This window comes from Colossoma macropomum, unplaced genomic scaffold (genome assembly GCF_904425465.1).
Source record: "Colossoma macropomum unplaced genomic scaffold, Colossoma_macropomum, whole genome shotgun sequence".
NCBI classification, from domain to species: Eukaryota; Metazoa; Chordata; class Actinopteri; order Characiformes; family Serrasalmidae; genus Colossoma; species Colossoma macropomum.
Window position 1 is genome coordinate 35257607 of NW_023494792.1, and position 10954 is coordinate 35268560.

Here is a 10954-nt window from a genome sequence, read left to right on the forward strand (position 1 = left end):
AGGTTTGTGTGTCATTTAATTTTTAGCTTATATAAAACTGTGAAACTTGTGATGTTTTCTGCATATTTAAGGTGAAATGTGTGGTTTGTTCATTAGTGTGTTTTCTGTAATGTTTATTCAGGTTTAATAGTTCTACTTACTTATAAATAATATGTTGAGTATTCAGAGCGTGACCTGGTGTGTTTGTGTAGTAATGCTTTTGGTTGTGTGTGTGTGTGTGTGTTTGTGTGTGTTTGTGTGTATGTGTTTTTGTGTGTGTGTGTGTGTGTGTGTGTGTGTGTGTGTGTGTGTGTGTGTTCCAGTTGCTCTGTGCATCGATTCCTTCAGCATCACTCTGCCACAGATAAAGACCTCCAGGGAGATCCTAAAGGAATATGGCGTAAAGATGGCACTACGGAAGATCACACAGTCTTTGACTCCACAACACCTGAAAACAACAAGATTAAAGGGAGAAATAACTGGAGATCTCAGAATGAAGGACTGCACCACCATCTTCAACAGTGTCAGTAAGGCTGACAGTGGGAGATATTACTTCAGAATAGAGTCAGGAGAACTGAAATACAAATATGGAACTGCATCTGTTTATATAAATGTCAGTGGTGAGTGATACAGTGAAGTCGGTGTACAGTGTGATTGACCTTCTGAGATAATAATAATGTATTTGAAATATAACTGTGGTACTTCTGTAATATGACACTCCTCATCTGTGTGTCTCAGACTTTCCCCCCAAACCCACACTGAGTCTGTATGGAGATCAGATGGAGGTGCAGGATCAGAGGGTGATGGTGGGCAGCTCTGTGAGTTTGTTCTGCTCTGCTTTTTCTCTGTGTCCCTCTGTACTGCCCACATTATCATGGAGCCCCCTGCCCACTAACAGCAGGCAGGAACCAAAACACCAGCTTCATCTCCTCTCAGCTGAACTTCATCACTACTCACCTTCATCATGACTCAGATTCAACTGCACTGCCACCTACCAGCTGGAGAACAATGATATCAAAACAACCCAGAGCTCTCTTGTTTTACGAGTCCTGTGTAAGACTGGGTTACGAACATTTTACTCAATAGTTTCTGCATTAAAGTCTCATGTTCTAATAGTTTTGTGGTGTCCTAAATCTATTCAATCTTGTGGAGTTAAGCTCACATGTAATACTACATACTATTGCTTTGTTCTTCTCTCAGACGCCCCTAAGAACACATCAGTGTCAGTGTCTCCATCTGGTCCAGTGATGTTTGGCAGTTCAGTGTCTCTGAGCTGCAGCAGTGATGGAAACCCAGCAGTGAACTACACCTGGTACAGAGAGAATGGAGAGCAGATAGAGACCGGACCCTCTCTCACCATCAACAAGACTGATGATACACACAGTGGTTTATACTACTGTAGAGCTCAGAACCAACATGGAGCTCAAAACTCATCTGTGCAGCTGGACATTCAGTGTGAGTACAAAGCTGAAATAATATTTTTACTAATCGTCTTTTATTTTGTTCATAACACACACATAATAAATTCACAATATCTACCGCCATCACTTGTGAAACTAACAACATTCTGACTTGCGACTGGACGATAGTTTCAAGCCTGACAGACCTACGGGATATCTGTATGCAGAATGTAGCATTTCATTTGCTAACAGTCATTAATGACAGAATTTGCACTTTTGAAAGTTTTATTTGGTTTTCTGTTTCATTTTTACTGATTCTAATGGCTTATTTCATTGTATTTTGCTGCTTGGTGCATGTGGATCCTCATCTGTTCTCCAAATATTGTGCACTTTAGAACAGCTCTGCTTGCACTGTCTGTGTCAGAACTCTGACGTGTTATCACCAGGGCCAAAACTAAAGACAAGATGTTCTGCGTCGCTCTCATCACACAGAAATCATTTTTAAATTCAAAATATTTTCATTAATCATGATATAAATGAATATTATGAGCAGATCTTTTTTTGACATCCCAATGTTTAATCCATGTTGACACCAGGAGATATATAGTAGGGGCTGTAATAGTACCCATGGCATAGGTACCTTGAACATCTGCCAACTGGCACCTTGTACATTAAGGCTGAAGGATAAATACCCATTTTGGAGCAACATATGCTGCTTTCTAGACAACGTGTTTTTTAGGTACACCAGTGATTATTTCAACATGACCAAACAAAGCCACATTCTGCACGTGTTACACCCAGTGTCATCAGTGTAATCAGAGAATTCAGACACTAGCCTGCAGTCTAGACCTGTATCCCACTAAAAAAAAAGGTGGTGCAGCTTAAGACTTGTAGGAAAACTATCAAAACTAGATCAGTTGGTATCTTCAGTCCCTTAGAGTTGTTAAAAGGAAAGGAGGTAAACATGCCACTGTCCCAAAACATAAATAAATAAACAAATAAATAAATTATGTTTATAAGGTAAAACATCAAGCATTTTGTATTGGTTTCATTTTCATACAGTTAAAAAAAATGGAACTTTTTGCACATATTGTTTTGTATTTCTCTTCTCTCAGATGCTCCCAGGAACACGTCTGTGTCAGCTTCTCCTTCTGGCCCAGTGATGTTGGGCAGGTCAGTGTCTCTGAGCTGCAGCAGTGATGGAAACCCAGCAGTGAACTACACCTGGTACAGAGAGAATGGAGAGCAGATAGAGACCGGACCCTCTCTCACCATCAACAAGACTGATGATACACACAGTGGTTTATACTACTGTAGAGCTCAGAACCAACATGGAGCTCAAAACTCATCTGTGCAGCTGGACGTTCAGTGTGAGTACAAAGCTGGAATAATATATTTACTAATTTGCATTGATTGTGTTCATTACACAAAAAATCTGATAGATTCACAATATGTACCACCGTTAGCTGTGAGACTGATAACTGTCACCATCCAAATTTGCAGTTCTTTTGCCATTTATATATGAGGTCAGAGTGTTTGCTGTCCTGAAGCCTCTCTCTGTCTTTTTGTGTGGAGAAACAACCTCAGTTTTGTAAGTGAGACTGACTGTGTCCTCCTCCATCAGACCTACTCCAGCAAATCTGTACTCAGATTCCCCAGACTGTCCAGTGCAGATCTTAGAAAGAGAACATTTTCTGCAAATCCCCACTGTACTGTACCTAATAGGGGTTTATTTGCTGTCTCCCTAATTAAAAACCTCCAAAAAAGTTGGAATAATATGTGAAATGCAAATAAAACAGAATGCAGTTATTACATTATATATTACACACACACACACACACACACACATATATATATATATATATATATATATACATATATATAGATATATATATATATGCCTTCAACACATTCCAACAAATTGGAACACAGGGCAGTCTAAGTCTGGGAAAATGTTGCTAAAATATTCAAAAAACATCTTAAACAGGTAACGCAATCATGATTGTGTATAAAACAAGCATCTCCTAAAGGCCTAGTATTTTATGAGCAAGGATTAATTGACACTTGCCACTTTGCCTAAAACTGTGTCAACAAATTATCCAAGTAAGTATTACGAGCAACTGTCCTTAGCAAATGATTGCAAGGGTTTTAGGTACTTTACTCTCTACAGTGCATAACATCATCAAAAGACTCATGGGAATCCTGAAATTTCTGTGTGTAAAAGGCAAGGCTGGAAACTACAACTGAATGCTCATGACCTTTGATCCCTCAAACGACACTGCATCAAAATCCGGCATGTGATGGATATCACTGCATGGACTCAGGAGCACTTTGACCAACCTTTGTCAATGACCACTGTTTGTTGCTGCATTTAAAAATGGAAGTTAGAACTATACTTTGCGCAGGGGAAGCCATATGTCAACAACATCTAAAAAAGGCACCAACTTCTCTGAGCTTGAGCTCATCTGAAATGGTCTGATGCACCGTGGAAACTTGTATTACATTGTAATGAGTCAACCTTTAAGACTGTTTTAGGAAATAATTCTCCATTCTCTGGGCCAAAGAAGAAAAGGAGATTCCAGATTGTTGCCAACACAAAGTGGGTTCTGTCATGGTATGGGCAAAGGCACCAACTACAAGGGGCACTGGGTTGTTCTCACCTACAAAACTAAACAAAAGGGAAAAACCTTCCTAGTTCTAGTGCAAAGCTCAAGAAAAGCCACGGTAGTGAAACTGCATAGAATAGTCTGGGAACAGCTACTATAGTGATATAGGTGCTGCTGTAGAGATTTTAAGCATTTTAAGCGTTTTTCACATGCATGTTTCACTCACAGGTTCTTTCTTCGTCATTCAGGGTTGCCAGATTCATGTTTTTTTGGATTTGAAAGTGCGGGTGGGTTTTATGGGTTACGTTTATGTTTGAACTACTTTCTAAATGTACTGCGGCTGTGGAAAAAAGTTTTAAAGTGAAAGATATCGGCTAATGAATGTATATTGATCCTAGCGTTGCATAGCTGGAAACCAAAGGACACACAAGCACTTACAATAAGGGAAGTAGAAAAAGAGTGGGACTCATTCAGAGGTGACACTGATCATTCCAAACCTGAAGGAGGACTAACGTGCATGAAAAAAAATCATAAAACAGATCTCTGTAAGGAGACAATTATTATTTAAAAGACTCACTTTACAGTAACACCAAGAGCATTTTCAAGTGATATATTTGTGAAGTGATTATAATTTTGTGTTTTTTACACCCTGTGTTAGGTATTTATGTCTGTACACATTTTGGGTCAGTCACAAGAGATACACAGCGTTTGAGTTTGGGGGGCTCAGCAGAAAGATCTACAAATCCTTCATCCAAGCAAATAAAAAGTCAATTTAGCCACTTTGCTCTATAAAAATATAAGTATTAAAAGAGCCTTAACAACATGCTGACTTGCAATTGGGTGATAGTTTCAACCTACAGAGAAATCTGTGCGCAGCACACAATGTTTAACTAGTGTTTCATTTAATAATTAATGAGAAAATATGTGTGTTTAGAAGTATAATAATAATGCCATGTTTAAAAACTGCCATCAAAAAGAAGAGGGTTGTTCACAAATTGACTCCTCTTCTGCTAGCACTAACACATGCAGTTGTTTATCCCTGCGTTTGTGCATGACTAATGCAAGTTATATTATTTGTAACCCTGTTCTGATTACACATTTGAATTAGTGACTCTAGTGGACACATTGTTTAATCAGCACAAAATGGGTATAGAGCACTGTGAAAAACTCTAAGACACCTGAGAAAATGATATTAAAAAAGCTATTTATTTTAAAATGTTGATTTGCTCAGAAAATGTATATGTTAACGCATATACAAACATATAAACACATAATAGTAATACAAAAAGTACTGATTTTGTTTGTCAGTGTTTTTTGTTTCATTACATTCAGAGCTCTCCTCAAGGAAGCCCAGCATTATTTGTAGTTATCACTAAATCGGCTCAATTACGGCATCATTAAATTAGATCAGCTGTGCTGCTCATGAAAACCAACAAATCGATGTCATGGCTGGTATCATCACCATCACCATGATCATCATCATCATCTTCTCTCTCATTCTCTCAGATGCTCCTCAGATCTCTCTCTCCTCCCACTGTAACAGCAGCAGTGAAGGTGGGATCGTGTGTGTCTGTGAGGTTCATGGACGTCCTGTTCCTAAACTGGAGTGGCGTCTGTCTGGACGACCTGTCCCCACCCTCTGAGGACCCATCCATCAGGGAGGTGTCTGTGGGCAGCACGGGCCTGAGGAGCTTCATCTACGTCCATCAATCACTTACAGACACGCCCACCCTGCAGTGTGTCAGCACTAATAAGCTGGCCGTCACTACTCAAGAGTTTAATCTGGCCTCTTTAGGTAAGAAGTTACAGCGCCTGAACAAAATTGGATGTTATGCTCACATTATGTCAACTAAAAAGTATAAAGTAACATCTATCAAATCAGTTCCTCTCTACTGGTTTTACTGATGTTCCTCAGTGTGATGATGACTGTAAAAATACTTTATTCGCAGAACATAAGTCCACTACAGGGCCATATCTGATCCTCTCAGCTCTTCTTCTGCTGTGTGTTGCTATTATTGGATTTCTCCTTCACAAATTAAAACAGTAAGTCACACACTCAGTAATGATTATGTCCTGTAACTGTAAAAAAAAAAAGAAAATCATGTAATATTACGGTAACTTGCAGGCAGCAAGTGATCTTTAAGTTATTGTTACTAAGAACACAGATTATTACTGTTTTATAGAATCCACTATGATACTATAATGAATTTTAGTGTACATTACTATTTATTTAAGTGGCATTAAATTATTGTATATTAACAGTAATTTATTCTACCTAAAATATGGTAAAATAATGCTTTGTGTTTTATACAGTAAAAACTGTCAACATATTACCAGTTACTTACTGTGCTTGGAATTACAGTGACTTGCAGCCTGGTTGCTTTAAGTAACTGTGGATTTGTCTAGCGTGTTTTTCAAAATACAGTTTAATGCTGTATTACTGTATCCTTGGGACACAACAAGAAAAAATCAATAATCAATAATCATTCTGAGGCATCTGATGTCAAGGCTCACACAGTTCAAACACCACAACACCAGTGTAGTGAGATGACTTCACATGTCTACACCAGGTCTCAAACCCAGGTTTTCTGAATGGCAGCTGTGCACACTTACCACCAGACCAAAGAGACAAATATTTGACCAAGCAGCCACTTCATATTCAACCTGAGTAAACCATATTATCCTTACAATGTAGCATTTGTAATGTATCACAAGCACTCAGGTCTGTCATGTTTCTCAAGCAATGTTGTGTCCATAAATGTTATTTTTCCCTCTGTTTTCCAGACAAATGCTTTGTGAGGATTAACCAGTTTAATTGTGATTGAATAATGATCTATGTCTCCACCTCAGAATGCATGTTCACATAAGCTGAGATGAGGGTAATTTAACATATGTTACAAAGTAAATTGTAAAAACTGTACCTTAGTGTATCATTGTCCTCCGCATCCTTGCTATAGCCTGATACCACAAAACTCTCCTTATTCAACTCTGCCAATGTAAATACAGTTTCCATTCTATAGCACCTTTAAATAGAGTGTAAAATGTTATAGGCAAACGTTAAATGCCTAGCTAGACACACCCCACTCAGAATCACATAAATAATGACGAAAATAGGAAAAGGTTAAATGTAGGTTAGAATCAAAAAAATGGGAAAGGTGATAACTTGGAAAATAAAAATAGCCAGCAAATGATACATGAAGTACAAACCTCAACTGTAACAAATTTAGGACGGTGTGTAAAAATGTAAATAGAAACAGAAAGCACTCATTTGTAAATCTACTTTTGACTTGTATTCAAACAAAATCAGTACAAAGATATGCAATGTTTTATCTTATTCATTCATTCTGAATATAATGTGTGCAACTTCAAAAAGTTGTAGGGAAAATGTACAAAAAACATGTTAACTGGTGATGTAATCATGATTGGGTATAAAAGGAGCAGGAGCGTTAGTGAAAAATCATACAGTTTAAGAATCACTTTCCTCCTGAGGAGTAACACTTCTGGGTGGGTAAGATGATTCCATCATCTCCCCTCCATCACCCAGCTTAATGCTAGCCAGTGCAAGCGTCCGTTAGCTGACATAACAGAACTATTGATTGGTGCTTTCCTCCAAGCACGTTCAGCTGTCCAATGACGTTATGTGAGCAGCAGTTCAAAAAAGATGTGGTGGCACTTCACAGGTCAAAGAAGAAGCCTGTGCTAGCTTTCGCCGTGCTGGTGGTATCATGTGACTGGGGGAGTCCTAACTAGCGGGTGGAATTGGATATGATTTTATTTCTTACAATTTTATTTGTTGGATTTCACCCACCACAGTGCATAACATCAAAAAAGAGAAATCTCTGTGTGTAAAGCACAAGCCCAAAAACCACAAACGAACGCCCATGACCTTCAACCCTTCAGACGGCACTGCATTAAAAACCTGCATGTTCCTGTGATGCATATCACCACTTGGGTTCAGGAATAGTATAATAAGCACAGTTAAACACAGTGACAAAGGCCCCAAATGTTTGCACAGCTGAAGAGTCACAAAAATCCACTTTTGGAACTGGATCAATTGATCTCTTCAGTCCCCAAACGATTTCTAGTGCTGTTCAAAGGAAAGGTGATGTAACACAGTGGTAAACATGCTCCTGTCCCAACTTTTTTTAGGAATGTGTTGCAGGTGTCAAATTTGTTGGAATGAGTGTATATTTTCAAAAAAAAACAAAAAAAAAGTTCATATTGTAAAACATCAAATATTGTCATTTTGTTCCATTTTCAATGTAATACAGGTCAAACAGATGTTACTATTATAAAAGTAATTGTTAGTTGCAGCCCTAGTGCAACATTAAAAGTGAATTTATAGTCATTTGCTTTTGCCTTATATTGTGTTATTCATATACTGTAACTACTTATTAGCAATTATACAAGCTTATGCCAGGTATTAGCTAATATGTGTACTCTATAACACATTACAAATGCATTCATAATGAATTATGAATACAGGATTCATATGAAGTGTTACCATGTTATACTTATATTTTGAAAGGTGGTTAAAATATATTAAATAGTGAAAATCTAATTTAAAAGCAACAGTGGTGTGTCTTTGGGTGCAAAAATGTCTTTCTTTTGTTTCATAATTTGATTCAGATTCTGCAAAAAGGAAAGAGAAGAGCTGTCAGATGGTTTTGGAAGTTAAAATCTGTGTCTCAGTTTTTCTCTAACTTTACTTGCTAAAACTGACATTTAATGACCTTCTTTTTAGACTCTCTGGCAAAATAAATGTGAGTACCCTGATTCTTATTCCATTATACATGTACATAATATAGAATTTATAAAGGAAAAAAAAAAAATGATGATGATGTTGATGATGATGATGATGATGATGATGATGTGATGACAAAGTGCTGTTTATTTGAAGGCTTTGAAGGTGGAGGGAGATACATACGCTTCCCTGCAGCTCTCAGCTCAAAACTCTGACTATGAGACTCTGCAGCCCAACAGAGGTGACACACATCATTTTATTCAGATTTATTGTGATTATAATTTACCTTTAATAATTTATTGTTTAATTTTACAACAAGGACTTCATGCACAGAGCTGTAGGAATGATGTGAATATATGAAATGAATCCTGCTGTTTCTTGTATCTGTTTCAGAGAAGAGATTAAACGAGAATAAATCCTGAGGAGCTGCTCTCGTTTACAGGTTTACACAGTGATGGTGTTCAGGACTGATCTTTATTCGGCTCTCTGAGAAGAACTGCAGAACGAGTAAAAACATTCTCAGCTTAACGTGACTCAAAGAGAGCTGATTAATAAAGCACTGTGAGGCGTTAGGAGGTGCTGTTCATAGTTCCTTTTTGTTCTTATTTGTTTATTAGCTAAAATTCCATCATGATACCTCTTTCTGAGTGTGTGATGATACGGTCTGCACTTCCCGAACGCTGAACAGCTGCATGGATCATAAATAAAATCAGTTATAGGAGTTATAAGAAATGATTGTATTGTGTTGATATTTCATTGTCTTTTAAATAACATCACAGGTGTCTTCAATCTTATAGTCACTCATTCAGTCACTTTAAATGGAGTAATGTACTCATATAATCAGTCATTCACCATTTGAAATGGAGTAATGTACAAACTCAATTCCAGTTTATGAAATGCTAATAAAAACAGAAAGCAGTGATTAGTAAATTCTGCTTGACCTGTATTAAGTTGAAAATAGCATAAAAACACAATATTTTATGTTTTTTAAAGACAGCACATTAATACCCACTAATATCCCCTCATACCATGACAGAAAATGGCTTTTGACCTTTACACAGGAAACAATCTGGATGGTCCTTTTTTCCTGTAGATCATGGAGAACACGACATCTATTATTTCTATAAATTATCTGAAAGGTCGCCTCATCAGACCACAATACAAGTTTCCCCTGTGCATCAGTCCATTTCAGATGAGCTTGAGCCCAGAGTGGTCGGCGGCGTTTCGTATGGCCTCCACTGTGCATAGTACAGTCTTAATTTGCATTTGTGGATACAGTGACTGACGTGTTTATTGACAATGCATTTCTGAACCCACACAATGATATCCATCACAGAAACATGCTGCTTTTTAATGCAGTGCTGTTTGAGGGGTCAAAGGTCACTGGTATTCATTTGTGGTGTTTGGCCTTTTCCTTTACACACAGAGATTTCTCCAGTTTCTGCTCCCCAGCCCAGGGGAGGAAAGAGCCCGCACGTCCGCACCGCTCAAGCCCTCAAACCCCAACTCCCAGTTCTTCCCTTTACTGAAGCACAAACACCCCAAACATGGTGGCTCCTGATACTGCTCTTCACAATAAGAGTCCCCTAGCATAACAACACACAAATAACCCCCAACACATTCTCCAAACACACTGTAATATTATGCACTTTAGAGAAACACGTAAAATGATTGCAGTGCAGGACTGAGGAACATTATTTTTTTGGCAAACCTTATTAACCTTGCCTTATTAAGTACTAAATCTTTCCTAGATACTTCTTTTATGTCCAAGCTTGATTGTATCACCTGTTTAAAGTGTTTTATTGAACATATATTTCCGAGTATGTAATTGTCCCATCCCAGCTTTTCGTACATTTATGAAAAAGCAATGAGGTTTATAGGGTAAGATATTACATTCCAAAGTAAAAAAAATCAGCTTTCTGTTTTTATGTGCTTTTTACCTACTGTCCCAACTTTTTTGAAATTGGATTTGTATTTTGGTGAATGTATAAGGGTACCAATACTTTTGCCCGCATCTGTAATGCATGAACTAAATAGTAACAAGTAGCTGACTGGATGACAGCCTACTTTATCTAATTTTATACATATGTTTTTAACAATTTTTAGATTTTTGGCTCCTGTTTCTCTTTAAATAATTAACTGTTTGTAAATGTTTTGCGAATGTTGAATAAATAAAAACTCAGAACTGCAGAAAAACATTCTGTTAACATGACTAAGCAAGAGAG

General features: G+C 37.6%; 1 pseudogene; it reads left to right on the top strand.

The window, feature by feature from the left end:
* Positions 1-385: 385 nt before the first annotated feature.
* Positions 386-9743, top strand: LOC118811184 (annotated as a pseudogene).
* The last annotated feature ends 1211 nt before the right edge of the window (positions 9744-10954 follow it).